Genomic DNA, 25,064 nt, shown 5'->3' with positions numbered 1-25,064 from the left:
TGACAAGACAATATATAGGGAAGAGGTCAGATACCTGGCTGTGTGGTGCCAGAACAACAAACTCTCTCTCAACGTGATCAAGACTAAGGAGATGATTGTGAACTACAGGAAAAGGAGGACAGAGCACACCTCCATTCTCATCGACGGGGCTGTAGTGGAGCAGGTTGAGAGCTTCAAGTTCCTTGGTGTCCACATCACCAACAAACTAACATGGTCCAAGCACACCAAGACAGTCATGAGGAGGGCACAGCAAAACCTATTCCCACTCAAAGAGAAAGACCATAGTAACACTGCAAAAAGACCAGAAATCATGGTGAATAACAATCTAACACAGGATGCAGTCGAAATAGCAATAGCCTTCAATTCCTACTTTATTGACTCTGTCTGGGTACTGACACAGAACCACTCCACTGGTTTCTTGGGCTCAGTGCTAATAAATGACACCCTACCTGTCTTCATCATAAGGGAGGTTTCTGAGTCAAAGGTGAACAAGGTGATTAGCTCACTAAAGAACTCTAAAGCTAAAGATGTGTTTGGGCTGGACTCTACCTTCTGTTCTTAAAAACGACTCATTGGCCCCATTACTAAGGTCACCAACACATCTATTTGTCTGGGGGTGTTTCCAAGGGTATGGAAGTCGGCCATAATAACGGCCATCTTTAAATCGGGCGACCCTGCTGACGTGAGTAACTACAGGCCCATTAGTATACTACCTGTGGTGTCGAAGGTATTTGAAAAGTGTGTAGCAGAACAACTGATTGCCCACCTCAACAACAGCCCCTTCACGTTACACTCCATGCAGTTTGGCTTCAGAGCGAAACATTCCACAGAAACGGCCAACTGCTTTCTTCTGGAAAATGTGAAGTCCAAGATGGACAAAGGGGGCATTGTTGGGGCTGTGTTTCTGGACCTAAGAAAGGCTTTTGACCATGAGATTAACCATGAGATTCTCATCACAAAATTGTCCAAGTTCAACTTTTCCCCAGATGCCTTGAGATGGATGAAATCATACCTTGAAGGCAGAACTCAGTGTGTCAGAGTGAGCAATGAGCTGTCGCTCACTCTTAGCTATGATGTGGGCGTGCCCCAAGGGTCAATACTGGGGCCCCTCCTGTTCAGCTTGTACATTAATGATCTGCCTTCTGTCTGTACTGGGTCTGAAGTTCAAATATATGCAGATGATACAGTGATATACGTTGAGGGAAAAAAGTATTTGATCCCCTGCTGATTTTGTACATTTGCCCACTGACAAAGAAATGATCAGTCTATAATTTTAATGGTAGGTTTATTTGAACAGTGAGAGACAGAAGAACAACAAAAAAATCCAGAAAAATGCATGTCAAAAATGTTCTAAAATGATTTGCATTTTAATGAGGGAAATAAGTATTTGACCCCTCTGCAAAACAAGTACTTGGTGGCAATACCCTTGATGGCAATCACAGAGGTCAGACGTTTCTTTTAGTTGACTACCAGGTTTGTACACATCTCAGGAGGGTTTTTGTCCCACTCCTCTTTGCAGATCTTCTCCAAGTCATTAACGTTTCGAGGCTGACGTTTGGCAACTCGAAACTTCAGCTCCCTCCACAGATTTTCTATGGGATTATGGTCTGGAGACTGGCTAGGCCACTCTAGGACCTTAATGTGCCTCTTCTTGAGCCACTCCTTTGTTGCCTTGGCCATGTGTTTTGGGTCATTGTCATGCTGGAATACCCATCCACGACCCATTTTCAATGCCCTGGCTGAGGGAAGGAGGTTCTCACCCAAGATTTGACGGTACATGGCCCCGTCCATCGTCCCTTTGATGCGGTGAAGTTGTCCTGTCCCCTTAGCAGAAAAACACCCCCAAAGCATAATGTTTCCACCTCCATGTTTGACGTTGGGGATGGTGTTCTTGAGGTCATAGGCAGCATTCCTCCTCCTCCAAGCAAGATGAGTTGATGCCAAAGAGCTCCATTTTGGTCTCATCTGACCACAACACTTTCACCCAGTTGTCGTCTGAATCATTCAGATGTTCATTGGCAAACTTCAGACGGACATGTATATGTGCATTCTTGAGCAGGAGGACCTTGCGGGCGCTGCAGGATTTCAGTCCTTCACGGCGTAGTGTGTTACCAATTGTTTTCTTGGTGACATGGTCCCAGCTGCCTTGATCATTGACAAGATCCTCCCGTGTAGTTCTGGGCTGATTCCTCACCGTTCTCATGATCATTGCAACTCCACGAGGTGAGATCTTGCATGGAGCCCCAGGCCGAGGGAGATTGACAGTTCTTTTGTGTTTCTTCCATTTGCGAATAATCGCACCAACTGTTGTCACCTTCTCACCAAGCTGCTTGGCGATGGTCTTGTAGCCCATTCCAGCCTTGTGTATGTCTACAATCTTGTCCCTGATATCCTTGGAGAGCTCTTTGGTCTTGGCCATGGTGGAGAGTTTGGAATCTGATTGATTGATTGCTTCTGTGGACAGGTGTCTTTAATACAGGTAACAAGCTGAGATTAGGAGCACTCCCTTTAAGAGTGTGCTCCTAATCTCAGCTCGTTACCTGTATAAAAGACACCTGGGAGCCAGAAATCTTTCTGATTGAGAGGGGGTCAAATACTTATTTCCCTCATTAAAATGCAAATCATTTTACAACATTTTTGACATGCGTTTTTCTGGATTTTTTTGTTATTCTTTCTCTCACTGTTCAAATAAACCTACCATTCATAGACTGATCATTTCTTTGTCAGTGGGCAAATGTACAAAATCAGCAGGGGATCAAATACTTTTTTCCCTCACTGTATGTGCATGCAAAGACCAACAACAATCTGCACAAGAACTCACTACTGTAATGATCCAGGTTACAAAGTGGCTCAGTGACTTTGCATCTCAATGTGAAAAAAACTGTTTGCATGTTCTTCACAAAGAGGGCAACAGATGCTACTGAGCCAGATGTCTATGTGTCAGGGGAGAAGCTCCAGGTGGTATCTGATTTTAAGTACCTTGGCATCATACTTGATTCCAACCTCTCTTTTAAAAAGCATGTGAAAAGTTAATTCAAATAACCAAATTCAACCTAGCTAATTTACGATTTATACGAAATTGTTTGACTACCAAGGTAGCAAAACTGTACTTCAAATCTATGATACTTCCCCACTTAACATACTGATTGACTAGTTGGGCCCAAGATAACTGAACAACATTAAAACCTATTCAGTCTGTCTACAAACAGGCTCTCAAAGTTCTTGATAGGAAGCCCAATAGCCATCATCACTGTTACATCCTCAAAAAGCATGAGCTTCTGAGTTGGGAAAATCTTGTGCAATACACCGACGCATGTCTTGTATTCAAGATCCTAAATGGCCTGGCTCCCCCTCCACACAGTATTTTTGTTAAACAGAAAACCCAAACATATGGCAGCAGATCCACAACGTCTGCCATGAGAGGTGACTGTATAGTTAGTTCCCTTAAGGAAAAGCACATTTAGTAAATCCGCTTTCTCTGTGAGAGCTTCCCATGTCTAGAATACACTGCCATCAGACACACATAATTGCACCACCTATCACACTTTCACAAAATGCATGAAGACATGGCTAAAGGTCAATCAGATTTGTGAACATAATCCCTAGCTCTGTATTGCCGCTTTCCATGTCGTCTGTTGTCTGTAGCTTGTGAGGTGTGGAAACACTTTGTTGCTTTTATGGATTTTGTCTTGTTGCTTTTTGTTCTATGTTGCTCTGTCTGTATGCTACGTTTTGCTTGTACTATGTTGCTCTGTGTGTGCTCACTGCTCAATGATTGTCTATATTGTAATTGCTTTTAATAATAACCTGCCCAGGGACTGCAGTTGAAAATTAGCCGGCTGGCTAAAACCTGCACTTTTACTGAAACGTTGATTAATGTGCACTGTCCCTGTAAAAATAAAATAAACTCCAACTCAAACTCAGGAGACTGAAAAGATTTGGCATGGGTCCTCAGATCCTCAACAGGTTCTACAGCTGCACCATCGAGAGCATCCTGACTGGTTGCATCACTGCCTGGTATGGCAACTGCTCAGCCTCTGACCGGTAAAGACACTACAGGGGGTGGTGCGTACGGCCCAGTACATCACTGTTTCCAAGCTTCCTGCCATCCAGGACCTCTATACCAGGCGGTGTCAGAGGAAGGCCCTAAAAATTGTCAAAGACTCCTGCCACCCTCGTCCCAGACTGTTCTCTCTGCTACCTAAGAGCCAGCGGTACCGTTGCCTCTCTCTCTCTCTCTCTCTCTCTCTCTCTCTCTCTCTCTCTCTCTCTCTCTCTCTCTCTCTGCTCCTCCAGGTATGATCCTGTTTTGTTTGTTCCTTTGTAGGTTTACTTAGTTTCCACTCAGTCATGTTCACACACACAGATTCATGCATCCATGCACTTTACATACACCCTACATTATGACATTTCCACACCTCATTCCTTTTTCTTTGTTTAAAGTTAATAGTTTTTGGTTTACAATAAAGCTCCTTTTGATTGGCCTATACCTGTTGTTCATGTCCCCTCATTTTTGCCACAGGCTATGAGCCGGCCTGTGACAGCTCCTACCCCCAATCCATAAGACTATTGAACATCTAATCAAATGGCTACCCAGACTACTTGCATTTCCCCCCCACCCTCTTTTACGCTGCTGCTACTCTCTGTTATTATCTATGCATAAGTCACTTTAATAACTCTACCCACACATTGACTCTGTAACGGTACCCCCTGTATATAGCCTCGCTACTGTTATTTTACTGCTGCTCTTTAATTATTTGTTACTTTATTTCTTATTTCTTTATGTATTTTTCTTAAAACTACATTGTTGGTTAAGGGCTTGTAAGTAAGCATTTTATTGTAAGGTCTACACCTGTTGTATTCGGCGCATTTGATTTGATATTAGGAAATATAATAATATTAGATCGAGCAATGTCGGAGTGGCATTGACTAAAATACAGTAGAATAGAATACAGTATGTACATATGAGCAGTAAAGCAGTATGTAAACATTATAAAAAAATTATTAAAGTGACTAGTGTTGCATTGTTAAAGTGGCCAGTGATTTCAAGTCTGTGTATAGTCTGTGTTGCGTCTTCTTCACCACACAGTCTGTGTGGGTGGACCATTTCAGTGATGTGAACTATGGCAGAAAAATGACAAGACTTTGTTATAATACTGTTTATGCGTCAAATAAGGTTTTTCAGTACTCTCTCATCTGTGTCTGTGGGACTGAGTTGGGCCTCTGGCAATTGATTTATGATGGCTTGGTGATACAACCTACAGCCTGCATTCCATTGAATGATTAGTGTCTATGAAATGCTGGACACTGGACTTGTTGCATTAGTATCTGTGTGTTAAGGAGTGCAAAACTTAGAAGAGAACCCTGTATAAACAAGCAGTAAATGACCTAGAGACAGAAACCTGGCGCAATGTAAATCTTTTGTTGCTTGATAGCACAATGTACCTTTGTATAATTCTACGCATCTGTTGTTTGTCATGAACATTCAGGATGATGTACTTTACTATAAAAAGCTGTAACCCAAATCTGCTCGTTGGGTTCTCAGCAATTCACCTCCATTATTACAATTCTTAATCAATAATAAATATTGATTGTTTGAAGAAATAACAAAGACTCTCTCACTTGGTTAGAATTTCCATCACAGTATGCCAAGGAACTTGAAGCTTTTCACCTCCACTGCAGTCCCGTTGATGTGGATAGGGGCATGCTCCCTCTGCTGTTTCCTGAAGTCCACAATCAGCTCCTTTGCTTTGTTGACGTTGAGTGAGTGGTTATTTTTCTGGCACCACTCTCCCAGGGCCTTCACCTCCTGTGGCTGTCTCGTCATTGTTGGTAATCAGGCCTACTACTGTTGTGTTGTCTGCAAACTTGATGATTGAGTTGGAAGCGTACGTGGCCACGCAGTCATGGGTGAACTTGGAGTACAGAAGGGGGCTGAGCACGCACCCTTGTGGGGCCCCTGTGTTGAGGATTAGCAAAGTGGAGGTGTTGTTTCCTACCTACCAGATAAGTGTCTGTTTGTTGGTAACATTCCTGTTTATGCATTCACTTTACATTATGGATAATAAAGTTGGTAAAGTGACTGAACAAAGCCTGTTTTTTTGCCAAGAAAGCACCAGTCACCTACATAAAATGGCCAACTTTCCAGCTAACTTTGCACTATTGCTAGCAAAGTCTGCTTTCTCCAGAAGTACCTACTGCAGCTTTAAGTGAGCAAAAGGGCTGGCATGAAGAACTTCCTGTCTCAGTTCACCTTTCCCTGCAGTTCAATAATTTGGACTCTCTTATATAGCAGCAAAACTCCCCCCACGCCCATAAAATGATATGGTCAGTAGTTATTGGTGTGGACGTCACTTTCAATAGACACTGCCGCAAGGACACACAAGGTTGATCGAAATTCCTGCTAAAATGGCCATCGCACAGTAACTAAATTGAACCAATTACCATAAATAACATGGTTGAGCTACAGAAGACGGTTCCTCAGTATGAACAGGGATTGGCAAAAACGACATTCTGGCCTTTACACCAATCTTATACTGTTGTATCCATGTTGGGTAATGGACAAGTTCAGACTGCAGGGAAAAGTGTAGAGTATTGAGATGCATAGCAAAGCAAGGGGGGTGGGGGGGGGCTCCAACACTCCAAGACCATAACTGTAAGTATTCATGTCAGAACATATGTATGTTATAGTACTGCCACATCCTTAGTATTCAAAGAGTTGTGGCAATGCGCTATTGGTACACTGTTTCATTGATAGATATTTAAACATGATCTCAGCCACCAGGCCATGTGTCATGTGTCAGGCCACTCAAATTCATTGGCACACAGTAGCCATGCCATTTAAGATTTACATTTTAAATTTGTTTGTTTGTTATTAAATGTCTTTGTCTGTAGATGCTGTACACCATGTTTTGCAGAAATCAGTTTAGCAGTCGAGGAGGAGATGTTGAAGTCAGGCCACGCCCACACTCAAATTCATTGGCTTACTGTGGTCATGCTTTTTAAGATATCAACTTAATTGATGGGATTAGTAAAGACCTTGGTTTATAGATGCTGTACACCAAGTTTTGTGGAAATCAGTTCAGGGGTCCAGGAGGAGATCTTGAGTCACTTCTTAAAAAGGTGGATGATCCATCAAGGTCATCGGTCCTAGATGAAAATGTGTTTGTTGCGTGAAGAGGAACTTTTCTACCAAATTCTGAGACTAGCTTTACTAAAGATCATTGGCTATAGACACTTATTAGAATGGTCTCTAGAGAGAGAAGCAGTTGTTCAGAGAAGACACCTATTAGAATGGTCTCTAGAGAGAGGTAATTGTTCAGAGAAGACACCAATTAGAATGGTTATATCTGGAGTATTTCTCTTGTCTTATCTGGTGTCCTGTGTGAATTTAAGTATGCTCTCTCTAATTCTCTCTTTCTCTCTTTCTTTCTCTCTCTCGGAGGACCTGAGTCCTAGGACCATTCCTCAGGACTACCTGGCATGATGGCTCCTTGCTGTCCCCAGTCCACCTGGCCGTGCTGCTGCTCCAGTTTCAACTGTTCTGCCTGCGGCTATGGAACCCTGACCTGTTCACCGGACGTGCTACCTGTCCCAGACCTGCTGTTTTCAACTCTCTAGACACAGCAGGTGCGGAAGAGATACTCTCAATGATCAGCTATGAAAAGCCAACTGACATTTACTCTTGAGGTGCTGACTTGTTGCACCCTCAACAACTACTGTGATTATTAGTATTTGACCATGCTGGTCATTTATGAACATTTGAACATCTTGGCCATGTTCTATTATAATCTCCACCCGGCACAGCCAGAAGAGGACTGGCCACCCCTCATAGCCTGGTTCCTCTCTAGGTTTCTTTCTAGGTTTTGGCCTTTCTAGGGAGTTTTTCCTAGCCACCGTGCTTCTACACCTGCATTGCTTGCTGGGGTTTTAGGCTGGGTTTCTGTACAGCACTTTGAGATATCAGCTGATGTAAGAAGGGCTATATAAATACATTTCATTTGATTTGAATGGTCTCTAGAGAGAGGTAGTTGTTCAGAGAAGACACCAATTAGAATCGTCTCTAGACAGAGTAGTAGTTGTTCAAAGAAGACACCAATTAGAATGGTCTGTCGTGTCTTTGGGTATGCCGGATTAAGTGTTATGACATGCTATTCTATAAAATCCTTTCTCTGTAATTAATATTACCTGATTAAGCTAATCATGTAAATGTAATTAACTAGAAAGTTGGAGCACCACAAAATAATGTTTATAGAGCTGTTATCTTCCGAATAAACTCTTAAAGACCTAGTAATATTTTACATCAATAGCAGTCAATATTAATCGTCACCTTATTTCAGTCTCATCTGAAAGTTGTAAATTCTTGGTTATCTTCACGAACCCTGACTAACAAGTTGAATCAGCAATACAAAATTGGGTTTAATGATTTATTTACTAAATACCTAACTAATCACACAGAATTACATATACACAGAATGCAAATGATGTCATACAGAAAACGTCCTTGGTGGACGGAACCTGTATGATGGCTTGTTACACAAAGAGAGGGGGTTGGGCTTGAATGAAAGAGCGAGGACCATGCCTCAGGACTACCTGGCTTGATGACTCCTTGCTGTCCCCAGTTCACCTGGCCGTGCTGCTGCTCCAGTTCCAACTGTTCTGCCTGCAGCGGGCCACTGATTGAGCAGGGCTCTAACCTTATGAAAACCCAATTCTCTCATTTGGAAGCTAAAATTACACTTAATCTTTTCACAAATAGTTTCATATTCAAACATTTAAATTGCACAACAATTCCGTGTGAATCTGGTCTCTAGAGAGAGGTAGTTGTTCAGAGAAGACACCAATTAGAATGGTCTCTATAGGGAGGTAGTTGTTCAGAGAAGACACCTATTAGAATGGTCTCTATAGGGAGATAGTTGTTCAGAGAAGACACCAATTAGAATTAGTAGAACAGAGTTTCTTCAGCTTATTCAGCTTGAGACCCAGATGAGAAATGTACTCTCCTCGAACGACCGACATAGTGACCGAAATAGTGTGTGACTATAAATATTTACTCATATCTCGCGACCCGCCTCTCACATTCTCAGGGCCCACTTTGGGTCCCAAACCATACCTTAAGAAACCCTGTTGCTAGACAATTGAAGGTGTCCGTATCGAGTCCAATATCAAGAAATTACAGCTGTTTTGTGACATCTCATTTTGCGAGACAGAGATATGGGTTAAATGAATGAGACTGGTTTGATTCAAATAGATGTGGGTGTTCTGCAACAGACCTCACATCTATGGGTTCTGTGGCTTAGTTGGTTAAAGCACCTGTCTGGCAAACAGGAGTTCCTGAGTTCAAATCACAGCAGAACCTTTTCAAGCATTTCATTGTACCGATTGGTGGTGTCGTGTCTTTGTCATCATTAAAACTGAAGACATGTTTATCAAATAACTCTCTATAATTATTATTACGCGATTAAACTGATAAATCGTGTAACTGTAATTAACTAGGAGGTCGGGGCACCAAGGAAAATATTCAGATTACAAAGTTATAATTTTCCTAATATAACTTTCAGATATTATAATATCTGATCTATTAGTCTTCTGATTAATGACGTATTAGTTACCTCGTCAGTCTCATTCCAAACGTCGTAAATTGTTGGTTATCTGCACGAACCCGGTCTTCACTAGGAGTCATCCATAGATCAATTGTCTTAACATCATTTATTTACTAACTAAGTAATTCACAGAAATGCATAACAAACAGTAGATATTGTTACAAGAAATGTTAGAGGAATGTGCCCTAGTGGGCTAAACCGGCATGGCAGCTTGTTAAACAAAAGGGGAGTGGGGGAGGCTGAGAAGACACTACAGAGTTGATAATTATAACAATTGAAATGCTAACCCTTTGCACATGAACGCTCACTCATTCGGGAATAATTGCAATCAATATATATATTTACGCTCAGTGTGTCGTCGGGATCTTTGTTGAAAAGTTTGTTTCTGTTGGAGAGTTTGTCAGCACTCTCTCTCTCTCTCTCTCTCTCTCTCTCTCTCTCTCTGTCGTGGTTAGAATGGATCATTCAGAGTGACATTCATTCATGTTGTTATAGAATGGCAGTTTCAACGGTCTTTGCATTCAATGATACCAAATTCCTAGCTGCAGACTAGTAATTAATATCAAAGACTTGTTCTTTTTCTGTCGGTATCGATAGTCTAAGAGTTTAACCTGTTAGGGCTAGGGGGCAGTATTGACACGGCTGGATAAAAAACATACCCGATTTAATCTGGTTACCACTCCTACCCAGTAACTAGAATATGCATATACTTATTACATATGGATAGAAAACACCCTAAATTTTCTAAAACTGTTTGAATGGTGTCTGTGAGTATAACAGAACTCAAATGGCAGGTCAAAACCTGAGAGATTCCTTTACAGGAAGTGGCTTGTCTGACCATTTCTTGAACTTCTTTTCCATCTCTATCATTTACTAAGGATCTCTGCTCTAACGTGACACTTCCCACGTCGTCCATAGGCGCTCAGAGCCCGGGAAAAAACAGAATGTCGTCATTCCAGCCCCAGGCTGAAACACATTATCGCCTATCTCAAGTGGCCGATCAAGGGACACTGGGCTTATGCGCATGACCCGACCGCCCCCGCCTTTGGGATTTTTTCCTCTGTTTGCCGAAAAGGAGATTCCCTGTCGGAATATTATCGCTTTTCTACGAGAAAAATGGCGTAAAAATTGATTTTAAACAGCGGTTGACATGCTTCGAAGTACGGTAATGGAATATTTAGAATTTTATTGTCACGAATTGCGCCATGCGCGCGACACTTCTTTACTATTTCGGATGGTGTCTGGAACGCACGAACAAAACGCCGCTATTTGGATATAACGATGGATTATTTTGGACCAAACCAACATTTGTTATTGAAGTAGCAGTCCTGGGTGTGCATTCTGACGAAGACAACAAAAGGTAATCAAACTTTTATAATAGTAAATATGATTATGGTGAGTGCTAAACTTGCCGGGTGTCTAAATAGCGAGCCCGTGATGCCTGGGCTATGTACTTAGAATATTGCAAAATGTGCTTTCACCAAAAAGCTATTTTAAAATCGGACATATCGAGTGCATAGAGGAGGTCTGTATCTATAATTCTTAAAATAATTGTTATGCTTTTTGTGAACGTTTATCGTGAGTAATTTAGTAAAATGTTAGCGAATTCCCCGGAAGTTTGCGGGGGTATGCTAGTTCTGAACGTCACATGCTAATGTAAAAAGCTGGTTTTTGATATAAATATGAACTTGATTGAACAAAACATGCATGTATTGTATAACATAATGTCCTAGGGTTGTCATCTGATGAAGATCATCAAAGGTGAGTGCTGCATTTAGCTGTCTTCTGGGTTTTGGTGACATTATATGCTGGCTTGAAAAATGGGTGTCTGATTATTTCTGGCTTGGTACTCTGCTGACATAATCTAATGTTTTGCTTTCGTTGTAAAGCCTTTTTGAAATCGGACAGTGTGGTTAGATTAACCTCTATGGGCTAGGTGGGACGCTAGCGTGCCACCCGTGGTGCACTCCATCAACAGCAGGTGCATTTCAAGAGCGGCAAATTTGAATCCAAATAAATGTCAAAATTCAAATTTTTCAAACATACAACTATTTTACACCCTTTGAAAGATAAACATCTCCTTAATCTAACCACGTTTTACGATTTCAAAAAGGTTTTACGGCGAAAGCATAAATTTAGAGTATGTTAGGACAGTACATTTACAAGAGTTGTGTGTAATGTTTTGTCAATTCAAAGACAGGGTCACCAAAACCATAAAACCAGCTAAAATGATGCACTAACCTTTTACAATCTCCATCAGATGACACTCCTAGGACATTATGTTAGACAATGCATGCATTTTTAGTTCAATCAAGTTCATATTTATATCCAAAAACAGCGTTTTACTATGGCATTGATGTTGAGGAAATCGTTTCCCTCCAATAACCGGCAGTCAAGTCAGCGTCACAAATTAAATAATTAAAATTAGAAAACATTGGTAAAATATTATATTGTCATTTAAAGAATTATAGATTTACATCTCTTGAACGCAATCAACTTGCCAGATTTAAAAATAACCTTACTGGGAAATCACACTTTGCAATAATCTGAGCACTGCGCCCAGAAAAATACGCATTGCGATACAGACTAGACGTCATGTTGGGGAGATCTAAAATCGAAAATACTATGTAAATAATCCATTACCTTTGATTCTCTTCATCAGATGTCACTTCCAGGTATCACAGGTCCATAACGAATGTAGTTTTGTTCAAAAAAGCTCATCATTTATGTCCAAAAATCTCCGTCTTGTTAGCACATGATCTAAGCCAGCCGGACTTCTCGTCATGAACGAGGGGAAAAAATATATTTACGTTCGTTCAAACATGTCAAACGTTGTATAGCATAAATCATTAGGGCCTTTTTAACCAGAACATGAATAATATTCAAGGTGGACGAATGCATACTCTTTTATAACGTATTGGAACGAGGGTACCCAACATGAACTCGCGCGCCAGGTGTCTAATGGGCCATCATCGTTCCACGGCTCTTGTTCGGTCAGATCTCCCTCCAGAAGACTCAAAACACTTTGTAAAGGCTGGTGACATCTAGTGGAAGCAATAGGAAGTGCCAAAATATTCCTCAGCCCCTGTGTTTTTCAATGGGATAGGTTTAAAGGTAATACAACACATCAGGTATCCACTTCCTGTCAGAAAATGTCTCAGGGTTTTGCCTGCCAAATGAGTTCTGTTATACTCACAGACACCATTCAAACAGTTTTAGAAAATTTAGGGTGTTTTCTATCCATATGTAATAAGTATATGCATATTCTAGTTACTGGGTAGGAGTGGTAACCAGATTAAATCGGGTATGTTTTTTTATCCAGCCGTGTCAATACTGCCCCCTAGCCCTAACAGGTTAACGAGAGTCTTGTCTTTAAATAGCTGTAAAATAGTCATATGTTTGAGAAATTGAAGTAATAGGATTTTTAAGGTTTTGAAAATCGCACCACAGGCTGCCAGTGGCTGTTACGTAGGTGGGACGCAAGCGTCCCACCTAGCCGATAGAGGTTAATCATGTTGTATGGTTAAAGTTCAGAAAACGGAATGCATGGTCAAACCTTGGCCCTCTCGTTATTGAGGTAAGATGGTCTGGTGATAGAAACACTGGGTGGGGGTTATATTCGGATAACAGAAAAAGGCTGTCTCATGACGCCAGGTCCCGTCTGTTCATGGGGACGTGCCAATGACTTGTTGAAACTTTAAACAGAAATACAATTCTCTCACATTAACATCTTACAAGCATGCCAACATATTCCCAATTGCTTTATCCTTATTCATTCATTTTTATACAACCATTAGATGTAAGTCTCACAACTGAGGCTATTATATAAACAGCGCCATGGTAATGTGGCCGTATTGTCTCTCATGAGTTTCACAAAATTGTACCAAACGGACCAGTTCGTAGGTGGAATCTTCACCGATCTTTTATACCTTCTCCAGAACATAAATGTAATTCGGTTCTCCAGTCCTGTGAGGTGGAAGAACTCCTTGGTTCTTTCTATGAAACCCACTCTGTCTCCATACTGTGGCCATGAGGCAGGACATTCTCATTAGGAATTTACGACCGCTCTCACAGAGCCTGGGTGTGGGAGACAGAGGTAGGGGAATGGTGCATAGAAAACCCAAAGAGGGCAACGTTATGACACTGGAGAAGGTCAGGGGGGCGGGACCTCAGGTTTTCTCTTCCAATGGGTTTTTAGAAGTAGGCGAGGTGAGAGGACGTGAGGAGTATACCATTTATTTATTAATTTTTTTTATTATTTATTGAATATTCGAAACATACAATATACTTGCAGTGAAGCCGCTCAATAACTACATCATACCAGTCATCCAACAGATTCCCATTCAGAGCGACACACAGAAGCATCCAGGGTCAATGCCCTGCTCAAAGGCACGTTGACCGATCTACCACCAGGCCAAAAATCGTGAACCCGAACCCTCCAAGATCCCCCCCATAGTTCCCCAATAGCTGTCCCTCAACCATTCAAGACCCCTCCCACAGTCAGGATGAAAAAAAAAAAAATACAATTAATTCCATTCCTGGCCGGTTTCCCTTCTTTCCACTGGGATTCTCTGCCTCTATCCCTATTACAGGGGCTGAGTCACTGGCTTACTGGTGTTCTTCCATGCCGTCCCTGGGAGGGGTGCATCACTTGAGTGGGTTGAGTCACTGACGTGGTCTTCCTGTCTGGGTTGGCGCCCCCCCTTGGGTTGTGCCGTGGCGGAGATCTTTGTGGGCTATACTCTTCCTTGTCCCGGGATGGTATGTTGGTGGTTGGAGATATCCCTCCAGTGGTGTGGGGGCTGTGCTTTGGCAAAGTGGGTGGGGTTATATCCTACCTGTTTGGCCCTGTCCGGGGGTGTCATCGGATGGGGCCACAGTGTCTCCTGACCCCTCCTGTCTCAGCCTCCAGTATTTATGCTGCAGTAGTTTGTGTCGGGGGGCTAGGGTCTGTCTGTCACATCTGGAGTATTTATCTTGTCTTTTCCGGTGTCCTGTGTGAATTTAAATATGCTCTCTCTAATTCTCTCTTTCTCTCTTTCTTTCTTTCTCTCTCTCGGAGGACCTGAGCCCTAGGACCATGCCTCATGACTACCTGGCTTGATGACTCCTTGCTGTTCCCAGTTCACCTGGCCGTGCTGCTGCTCCAGTTCCAACTGTTCTGCCTGCAGCTATGGAACCCTGACCTGTTCACCGGACGTGCTACCTGTCCCAGACCTGCTGGAACCCTGACCTGTTCACCGGATGTGCTACCTGTCCCAGACCTGCTATTTTCAACTCTCTAGAGAAAGCAGGAGCGATAGAGATACTCTCAAAGATCGGCTATGAAATAGCCAACTGACACTTACTCTTGTGTTACTGACTTGTTGCACCCTCGACAACTACTATGATTATTAGTATTTGACCATGCTGGTCATTTATGAACATTTGAACATCTTGGCCATGTGCTGTTATAATCTCCACCCGTCACAGCCAGAAGAGGACTGGCCACCCCTCATAGCCTGGTTCCTCTCTAGGTTTCTTCCTAGGTTTTGGCCTTTCTAGGGAGTTTTTCCTAGCCACCGTGCTTCTACACCTGCATTGCTTGCTGTTTGGGGTTTTAGGCTGGGTTTCTGTACAGCACTTTGAGATATCAGCTGATGTAAGAAGGGCTATATAAATACATTTGATTTGATTTGATTCCCCATCCACAAGAAACCCCCAATGCACCAACAACCAAGAGACTGAATTAAAGAGAAAAAAGGAAAAGACAGAAGAAAATAGCAAACAACTATTCAAAAAAATTATTATAATAATTTAAACAAAGGACATCAAGGACAACTAAAATCATAACAGCAATGCCAACTGTATATGTTTGTGTGCATGTCTGGCACTATTACATGTGTGTTCTTGTATGTGTTTATTTGAATGAGAGTGTGTGTATATGCATGTGTACAAACACCTGCACGGCATCAGCCTCAGGCAAACCGACATTAGTTGTAAAAACACTGCCACTTAGTGTCATTGAAATGTACTTTTTATTATGATTTATTTTTACTTTTTAAATATGTTTTTGAACTTTTATCTTTGTCCATCATTCTATCTCACACCCAGCATCTCCACTCCCACTTGTCTCCAATTCCACATACCAACCCTCAGCTTCCCTCAGCCCATTCCATCTATCTCTGCTGGCCACCCACTTTGGGTTTGTATGCAACACATATCTTTCAACTATACTGTGATGTTTAAGCTCTATGGGCTAGGTGGGACGCTAGCGTCCCCCCCGTGGTGCACTCCATCAACAGCAGGTGCATTTCAAGAGCGGCAAATTTGAAACCAAATAAATGTCAAAATTCAAATTTTTAAAACATACAACTATCTTACACCCTTTGAAAGATAAACATCTCCTTAATCTAACCACGTTGTCCGATTTCAAAAAGGTTTTACGGCGAAAGCATAAAGTTAGATTATGTTAGGAGAGTACATTGACAATAGCTGTGTGTAATGTTTTGTCAATTCAAAGACAGGGTCACCAAAACCATAAAACCAGCTAAAATGATGCACTAACCTTTTACAATCTCCATCAGATGACACTCCTAGGACATTATGTTAGACAATGCATGCATTTTTAGTTCTATCAAGTTCATATTTATATCCAAAAACAGCATTTTACTATGGCATTGATGTTGAGGAAATCGTTTCCCTCCAATAACCGGCAGTCAAGTCAGCACCACAAATTAAATAATTAAAATTAGAAAACATTGGTAAAATATTATATTGTCATTTAAAGAATTATAGATTTACATCTCTTGAACGCAATCAACTTGCCAGATTTAAAAATAACCTTACTGGGAAATCACACTTTGAAATAATCTGAGAACTGCGCCCAGAAAAATACGCGTTGCGATACAGACTAGCCGCCATGTTGGGGAGATCTAAAATCGAAAATACTATGTAAATAATCCATTACCTTTGATTCTCTTCATCAGATGTCACTTCCAGGTATCACAGGTCCATAACGAATGTAGTTTTGTTCAAAAAAGCTCATCATTTATGTCCAAAAATCTCCGTCTTGTTAGCACATGATCTAAGCCCGCCGGACTTCACTTCATGAACGAGGGGAAAAAATATATTTACGTTCGTTCAAACATGTCAAACGTTGTATAGCATAAATCATTAGGGCCTTTTTTAACCAGAACATGAATAATATTCAAGGTGGACGAATGCATTCTCTTTTATAACGTATTGAAACGAGGGTACCCAACATGAACTCGCGCGCCAGAGTCTAATCGGCCATCACCGTTCCATGGCTCTTGTTCGGTCAGATCTCACAGTAAAAGACTCAAAACACTTTGTAAAGGCTGGTGACATCTAGTGGAAGCAATAGGAAGTGCCAAAATATTCCTCAGCCCCTGTGTTTTTCAATGGCATAGGTTTAAAGGTAATACAACACATCAGATATCCACTTCCTGTCAGAATCTGTCTCAGGGTTTTGCCTGCCAAATGAGTTCTGTTATACTCACAGACACCATTCAAACAGTTTTAGAAACTTTAGGGTGTTTTCTATCCATATATAATAAGTATATGCATATTCTAGTTACTGGGTAGGATTAGTAACCAGATTAAATCGGGTACGTTTTTTTATCCAGCCGTGAAAATACTGCCCCCTAGCCCCAACAGGTTAATGTACAATTTCAATCTATCAAATCGAATAGAATCCACAGATTGTGAGTTGAAGATAAATACTTTTACTAAAAGTATTAGTATATTAGTAATTGACTGACCCGGTCTCTCCAGATCTCCCAACAGTACTATTTCTAGGGTCAATTTTAGATCAATGCTATGCATTTTCAGCCATTCCTGAACCTGAGACCAGAAACAGGCTACCTGAGGGCAATACCAAAATAAATGGTCTATTGATTCTGTATCCTTAGAACAAAATCTGCAGAGCTTCGATGATTTTATGCCCCAAGTATTCAACCTTTTGTTGGTGGCAAGAATTCTATATTATAATTTTAGCTGAAAAGCACAAAGTCTTGAATCTTGCGTTGTTTTATATATCAACTCATACACCCTGTACCATGGAATCGGTACATCAAAAATCTCTTCCCAACTATTTTGCAATCTGTATGGCACAGTTGTCAACATCCTGGTCCTCAAATGAAACTAGTATACTTTCCTATTTATGCTATTTTTATTCCACCGCCAGTTTTGATCCTTTATATTGGGCAGACAGACCAGTTCCCTACCTACTCCCAACGCCACCCGCCTCCTCCATTTTTTGGGGCAATGCTGTAATCAATTGGTTGTACTCTTGGATTGAGCAGACCTTTCCATACAATTCTGATAACATCATGAAGGACATAACTCTGCCATTCCAATTTACAATTTCATTTAAGAATAAAATATCCTTTTCAAACATCTTTCCCATAAATACAGGTATTTTATCAACCAGCACATTTGAGTTCAGCCATAATATTTGTTGTAATATTTGTTCTATCTTTTCAGGGGGATGAAATTGAAGTTGTAGCCAGTTCTGCAATGCTTGTTTGAAAAAGAGAGATACTTTTTAAAAAGTATAATTTTCAATTAATTGAAAATGAGACATGGCAATCTGCACTAAGGCAAAAAGGCAATTTTTAAACAATGGATGAGCTTTTCTTAGTAATCTACTTGAGAACCATTTAGGGTTCAAATAAAACTTTTGAATGAGTGAAGCTTTTAGAGAGAGGTTTAGTGCTTTTATATTTAATAATCTCAAACCACCCAATTCATATTCATTATATAGATAGGCACATTTTATTTTGTCTGGTTTAGCGTCCCAGATAAAGCAAAATATTTTTTACACATTTGATTTGAAAAATGAATCATCAGGAGTAGGTAGCGCCATAAGTAAGTGCGTAAACTGAGATATGACTAAGGAGTTAATCAGGGCAATTTTTCCATAAATAGACAGGTATTTACCTCTTCATGGTTGCAGGATCTAGTCTATTTTTACAAGTTTTCTATTGAAATTCATTGTGGAGAGCTTATTTATATATTTTGTGATATGAGTACCGAGTATGTCTACTTCACCATCAGCCCACTTTATAGGTAAACTGCAGGGTAATGTAAAAGTTGTATTTCTTAACCTGTTATGGATAGGGGGCAGTATTTTCACATCCGGATAAAAAACGTACCCGATTTAATATGATTATTACTCCTGCCCAGAAACTAGAATATGCATATAATTATTAGCTTTGGATAGAAAACACTCCAAAGTTTCTAAAACTGTTTGAATGGTGTCTGTGAGTATAACAGAACTCATTTGGCAGGCCAAAACCTGAGAAGATTCTGTACAGGAAGTACCCTGTCTGACCATTTCTTGGCCTTCTTTGTCATCTCTATCCATTACAAAGGATCTCTGCTGTTACGTGACACTTCCTACGGCTCCCATGGGCTCTCAGAGCCCGGGAAAAACATGGGCTGAAACACACAAGCGCTTTTGCTAAGTGGTCTATCAGAGGACAAAGGGCTTCATGCTCGTGCACGAGACGACACCATGTTTTTATTCTATCGTCTCTGAACGGATTCAACGACTCCCGGTCGGAATATTATCGCTTTTTTACGAGAAAAGTACTATGAGCTTAGGCGCGTGCCCGAGTCGACCCCATGCTTTATTTTCTTTCGTCTGTTTACCTAAATGCAGATTCCCGGTCGGAATATTATCGCTTTTTTACGAGAAAAATGGCATAAAAATGGAATACGGTAATGGAATATTTAGAATTTTTTTGTCACGAAATGCGCCATGCGCGTGACCCTTATTTACCATTCGGATAGTGTCTAGAACGCACGAACAAAACGCCGCTGTTGGAACATAACTATGGATTATTTTGGACCAAACCAAACCACATATTGAAGTAGAAGTCCTGGGAGTGCATTCTGACGAAGACAGCAAAGGTAATAATATTTTTCTTGCAGTAAATCTGATTTTGGTGTAGGCTAAACTTGGTGGGTGTCTAAATAGCTAGCCCTGTGATGCCGGGCTATCTACTGAGAATATTGTAAAATGTGCTTTCACCGAAAAGCTATTTTAAAATCGGACATATCGAGTGCATAGAGGAGTTCTGTATCTATAATTCTTAAAATAATTGTTATGTTTTTTGTGAACGTTTATCGTGAGTAATTTAGTAAATTCACCGGAGGTATGCTAGTTCTGAACGTCACATGCTAATTTAAAAAAGCTGTTTTTTGATATAAATATGAACTTGATTGAACAAAACATGCATGCATTGTATAACATAATGTCCTAGGGTTGTCATCTGATGAAGATCATCAAAGGTTAGTGCTGCATTTTAGCTGTCTTCTGGGTTTTTGTGACATTATATGCTAGCTTGAAAAATGGGTGTCTGATTATTTCTGGCTGGGTACTCTGCTGACATAATCTAATGTTTTGCTTTCGTTGTAAAGCCTTTTTGAAATCGGACAGTGTGGTTAGATTAACGAGAGTCTTGTCTTTAAAATGGTGTAAAATAGTCATATGTTTGAGAAATTGAAGTAATAGCATTTCTAAGGTATTTGAATAACGCGCCACAGGATTCCACTGGCTGTTACGTAGGTGAGACGATTTCGTCCCGCCGGCCCTAGAGAAGTTAACCAACTAAGCCACAGCGCCCATAGACATCACATCTGATGCAGGTAAGGTCACCGCCACACGTATTTATGTCAAACCAGTCTCGTTCATTTAACCCATATCTCTGTCTTGCAAAATCACATCACAAAACAGATGTTATTTACTAATTTTGGAATCGATATGGACACCTTCAATTGTCTAGCAACAGGGTTTCTTATGCTATGTTTTGGGACCCAAAGTGGGCCTGAGTATGTGAGAGGTGGGCAGCGAGATATCAGTAAACATTTGTAGTCACATACTATTTCTTCTTAATTTGGGTCATTCGAGGACAGTACATTTTTCATTTGGGTCTCGAGCTGAATAAACTCAAGATCCTCTGACATGGATTCTTAAACTACAGTTTGGGACCCAAAGTGGGCATTAACATGTGATAGGTGTGTCACGAGATATGAGTAAACATTCAGAATCATACACTATTTCTTCATCATTTTGGTCATTTCAGGGATTTTCTTAGCTCACAGAGTAAGTTTCAACTCAATCAAAAGTACAACCCTTTCGAAATGGCAATGAAGTGCCGTGAACCGGATTCGAACCGGGGTTCCTGCGGCCACAACGCAGAGTACTAACCACTATACGATCACGGCAAGCTAACAGAGATTGCTTGTAGAGCCTACTCATGCTCTGACAGAGAGTTGTACAAGCTGGCTAAACTCTTTTCATTTAGCGCTCTAAATGAATAAACTGAAGAACCAGTTGAACTTCAGACAGTTGGTACGTTGTAATTCATTCAAAAAGGTCTCTTTTTCCGTGTATTTGGAATATCTCAATTGCACCCTCGTCTAGTCTTCTCTCCTCTCAACACTCCTAATTCTGTTAACCAATTGGTTGAGAATAGCAGAGTGCCCTCCACTCTGACCTTTTCCATCAATGTGTTCAATGAACTGCTTGAAAAGGCTCCGCTGAGATTCGAACTCAAGATCTCCTGTTTACTAGACAGGCGCTTTAACCAACTAAGCCACAGCGCCCATAGACATCACATCTGATGCAGGTAAGGTCACCGCCTCACGTATTTATGTCAAACCAGTCTCGTTCATTTAACCCATATCTCTGTCTTGCAAAATCACATCACAAAACAGATGTTATTTACTAATTTTGGAATCGATATGGACACCTTCAATTGTCTAGCAACAGGGTTTCTTATGCTATGTTTTGGGACCCAAAGTGGGCCTGAGTATGTGAGAGGTGGGCAGCGAGATATCAGTAAACATTTGTAGTCACATACTATTTCTTCTTAATTTGGGTCATTCGAGGACAGTACATTTTTCATTTGGGTCTCGAGCTGAATAAACTCAAGATCCTCTGACATGGATTCTTAAACTACAGTTTGGGACCCAAAGTGGGCATTAACATGTGATAGGTGTGTCACGAGATATGAGTAAACATTCAGAATCATACACTATTTCTTCATCATTTTGGTCATTTCAGGGATTTTCTTAGCTCACAGAGTAAGTTTCAACTCAATCAAAAGTACAACCCTTTCGAAATGGCAATGAAGTGCCGTGACCCGGATTCGAACCGGGGTTCCTGCGGCCACAACGCAGAGTACTAACCACTATACGATCACGGCAAGCTAACAGAGATTGCTTGTAGAGCCTACTCATGCTCTGACAGAGAGTTGTACAAGCTGGCTAAACTCTTTTCATTTAGCGCTCTAAATGAATAAACTGAAGAACCAGTTGAACTTCAGACAGTTGGTACGTTGTAATTCATTAAAAAAGTTATCTTTTTCCGTGAATTTGGAACATCTCAGTTGCACCCTCCTCAAGTCTTCTATCCTCTCAACACTGCTAATTTTGTTAACCCATTGGTTGAGAATAGCAGAGCGCCCTCCACTCTGACCTTTTCCATCAATGTGTTCAATGAACTCCTTAAAAAGGCTCTGCTGAGATTCGAACTCAGGATCTCCTGTTTACTAGACAGGCGCTTTAACCAACTAAGCCACAGCGCCCATAGACATCACATCTGATGCAGGTAAGGTCACCGCCACACGTATTTAAGTCAAACCAGTCTCGTTCATTTAACCCATATCTCTGTCTTGCAAAATCATACCACAAAACAGATGTTATTTACAAATTTTGGAATCGATATGGACACGTTCAATTGTCTAGCAACAGGGTTTCTTATGCTATGTTTTGGGACCCAAAGTGGGCCTGAGTATGTGAGAGGTGGGCAGCGAGATATCAGTAAACATTTGTAGTCACATACTATTTCTTCTTAATTTGGGTCATTCGAGGACAGTACATTTTTCATTTGGGTCTCGAGCTGAATAAACTCAAGATCCTCTGACATGGATTCTTAAACTACAGTTTGGGACCCAAAGTGGGCATTAACCTGTTGGGTCTAGGGGACAGCATTTGCACGTCTGGATAAAAAAAATGTACCCGATTTAATCTGGTTACTAATCCTACCCAGTAACTAGAATATGCATATACTTATTATATATGGATAGAAAACACTCTAAAGTTTCTAAAACTGTTTGAATGGTGTCTGTGAGTATAACAGAACTCATTTGGCAGGCAAAACCCTGAGACATTTTCTGACAGGAAGTGGATACCTGATGTGTTGTATTGACTTTAAACCTATCCCATTGAAAAACACAGGGGCTTAGGAATATTTTGGCACTTCCTATTGCTTCCACTAGATGTCACCAGCCTTTACAAAGTGTTTTGAGTCTTCTGGAGGGAGATCTGACCGAACAAGAGCCATGGAACGATGATGTCCCATTAGACACCTGGCGCGCGTGTTCATGTTGGGTACCCTCGTTCCAATACGTTATAAAAGAGTATGCATTCGTCCACCTTGAATATTATTCATGTTCTGGTTAAAAAAGGCCCTAATGATTTATGCTATACAACGTTTGACATGTTTGAACGAACGGAAATATATTTTTTCCCCTCGTTCATGACGAGAAGTCCGGCTGGCTTACATCATGTGCTAACGAGACGGAGATTTTTGGACATAAATGATGAGCTTTTTTGAACAAAACTACATTCGTTATGGACCTGTGATACCTGGAAGTGACATCTGATGAAGAGAATCAAAGGTAATGGATTATTTACATAGTATTTTCGATTTTAGATCTCCCCAACATGACGTCTAGTCTGTATCGCAACGCGTATTTTTCTGGGCGCAGTGCTCAGATTATTGCAAAGTGTGATTTCCCAGTAAGGTTATTTTTAAATCTGGCAAGTTGATTGAGTTCAAGAGATGTAAATCTATAATTCTTTAAATGACAATATAATATTTTACTAATGTTTTCTAATTTTAATTATTTAATTTGTTACGCTGACTTGACTGCCGGTTATTGGAGGGAAACGATTTCCTCAACATCAATGCCATAGTAAAACGCTGTTTTTGGATATAAATATGAACTTGATAGAACTAAAAATGCATGCATTGTCTAACATAATGTCCTAGGAGTGTCATCTGATGGAGATTGTAAAAGGTTAGTGCATCATGTTAGCTGGTTTTATGGTTTTGGTGACCCTGTCTTTGACTTGACAAAACATTACACACAACTCTTGTGAATGTACTGTCCTAACATACTCTAAATGTATGCTTTCGCCGTAAAACCTTTTTGAAATCGTAAAACGTGGTTAGATTAAGGAGATGTTTATCTTTCAAATGGTGTAAAATAGTTGTATTTTTGAAAAATGTGAATTTTGGCATTTATTTGGATTCAAATTTGCCGCTCTTGAAATGCACCTGCTGTTGATGGAGTGCACCACGGGTGGCACGCTAGCGTCCCACCTAGCCCCAAGAGGTTACATGTGATAGGTGTGTCACGAGATATGAGTAAACATTCAGAATCATACACTATTTCTTCATCATTTTGGTCATTTCAGGGATTTTCTTAGCTCACAGAGTAAGTTTCAACTCAATCAAAAGTACAACCCTTTCGAAATGGCAATGAAGTGCCGTGACCCGGATTCGAACCGGGGATCCTGCGGCCACAACGCAGAGTACTAACCACTATACGATCACGGCAAGCTAACAGAGATTGCTTGTAGAGCCTACTCATGCTCTGACAGAGAGGTGTACAAGCTGGCTAAACTCTTTTCATTTAGCGCTCCAAATGAATAAACTGAAGAACCGTTTGAACTTCAGACAGTTGGTACGTTGTAATTCAATCAAAAAGGTCTCTTTTTCCGTGTATTTGGAATATCTGAGTTGCACCCTCCTCAAGTCTTCTATCCTCTCAACACTCCTAATTTTGTTAACCCATTGGTTGAGAATAGCAGAGTGCCCTCCACTCTGACCTTTTCCGTCAATGTGTTCAATGAACTGCTTGAAAAGGCTCTGCTGAGATTAGAACTCAGGATCTCCTGTTTACTAGACAGGCGCTTTAACCAACTAAGCCACAGCGCCCATAGACCTCACATCTGATGCAGGTAAGGTCACCGCCATACGTATTTATGTCAAACCAGTCTCGTTCATTTAACCCATATCTCTGTCTTGCAGAATCACATCACAAAACAGATGTTATTTACTAATTTTGGAATCGATATGGACACCTTCAATTGTCTAGCAACAGGGTTTCTTATGCTATGTTTTGGGACCCAAAGTGGGCCTGAGTATGTGAGAGGTGGGCAGCGAGATATCAGTAAACATTTGTAGTCACATACTATTTCTTCTTAATTTGGGTCATTCGAGGACAGTACATTTTTCATTTGGGTCTCGAGCTGAATAAACTCAAGATCCTCTGACATGGATTCTTAAACTACAGTTTGGGACCCAAAGTTGGCATTAACATGTGATAGGTGTGTCACGAGATATGAGTAAACATTCAGAATCATACACTATTTCTTCAT

General features: G+C 40.9%; 6 non-coding genes across 6 annotated transcripts; 1 reads left to right on the top strand and 5 right to left on the bottom strand.

Moving 5' to 3' along the window:
* The first annotated feature begins 9,284 nt into the window (after positions 1-9,284).
* Positions 9,285-9,358, top strand: trnaa-ggc (transfer RNA alanine (anticodon GGC)). The gene has a single exon. It is a non-coding gene; the product is annotated as a tRNA-Ala (tRNA).
* Positions 9,359-21,144: 11,786 nt separating this feature from the next.
* On the bottom strand, positions 21,145-21,218 carry trnat-agu (transfer RNA threonine (anticodon AGU)). The gene has a single exon. It is a non-coding gene; the product is annotated as a tRNA-Thr (tRNA).
* A 530-nt stretch (positions 21,219-21,748) lies between these two features.
* trnah-gug (transfer RNA histidin (anticodon GUG)) lies at positions 21,749-21,820 on the bottom strand. The gene has a single exon. It is a non-coding gene; the product is annotated as a tRNA-His (tRNA).
* A 307-nt stretch (positions 21,821-22,127) lies between these two features.
* trnat-agu (transfer RNA threonine (anticodon AGU)) lies at positions 22,128-22,201 on the bottom strand. The gene has a single exon. It is a non-coding gene; the product is annotated as a tRNA-Thr (tRNA).
* Positions 22,202-24,168: 1,967 nt separating this feature from the next.
* trnah-gug (transfer RNA histidin (anticodon GUG)) lies at positions 24,169-24,240 on the bottom strand. Its single transcript has one exon. It is a non-coding gene; the product is annotated as a tRNA-His (tRNA).
* Positions 24,241-24,547: 307 nt separating this feature from the next.
* Positions 24,548-24,621, bottom strand: trnat-agu (transfer RNA threonine (anticodon AGU)). Its single transcript has one exon. It is a non-coding gene; the product is annotated as a tRNA-Thr (tRNA).
* Between the last annotated feature and the right edge of the window lie 443 nt (positions 24,622-25,064).

Source organism: Salmo salar, chromosome ssa13, assembly GCF_905237065.1.
Source record: "Salmo salar chromosome ssa13, Ssal_v3.1, whole genome shotgun sequence".
Lineage (NCBI taxonomy): Eukaryota > Metazoa > Chordata > Actinopteri > Salmoniformes > Salmonidae > Salmo > Salmo salar.
Note: the sequence above shows the minus strand (reverse complement) of the source record. Positions and strands in the feature narration are given on the sequence as shown.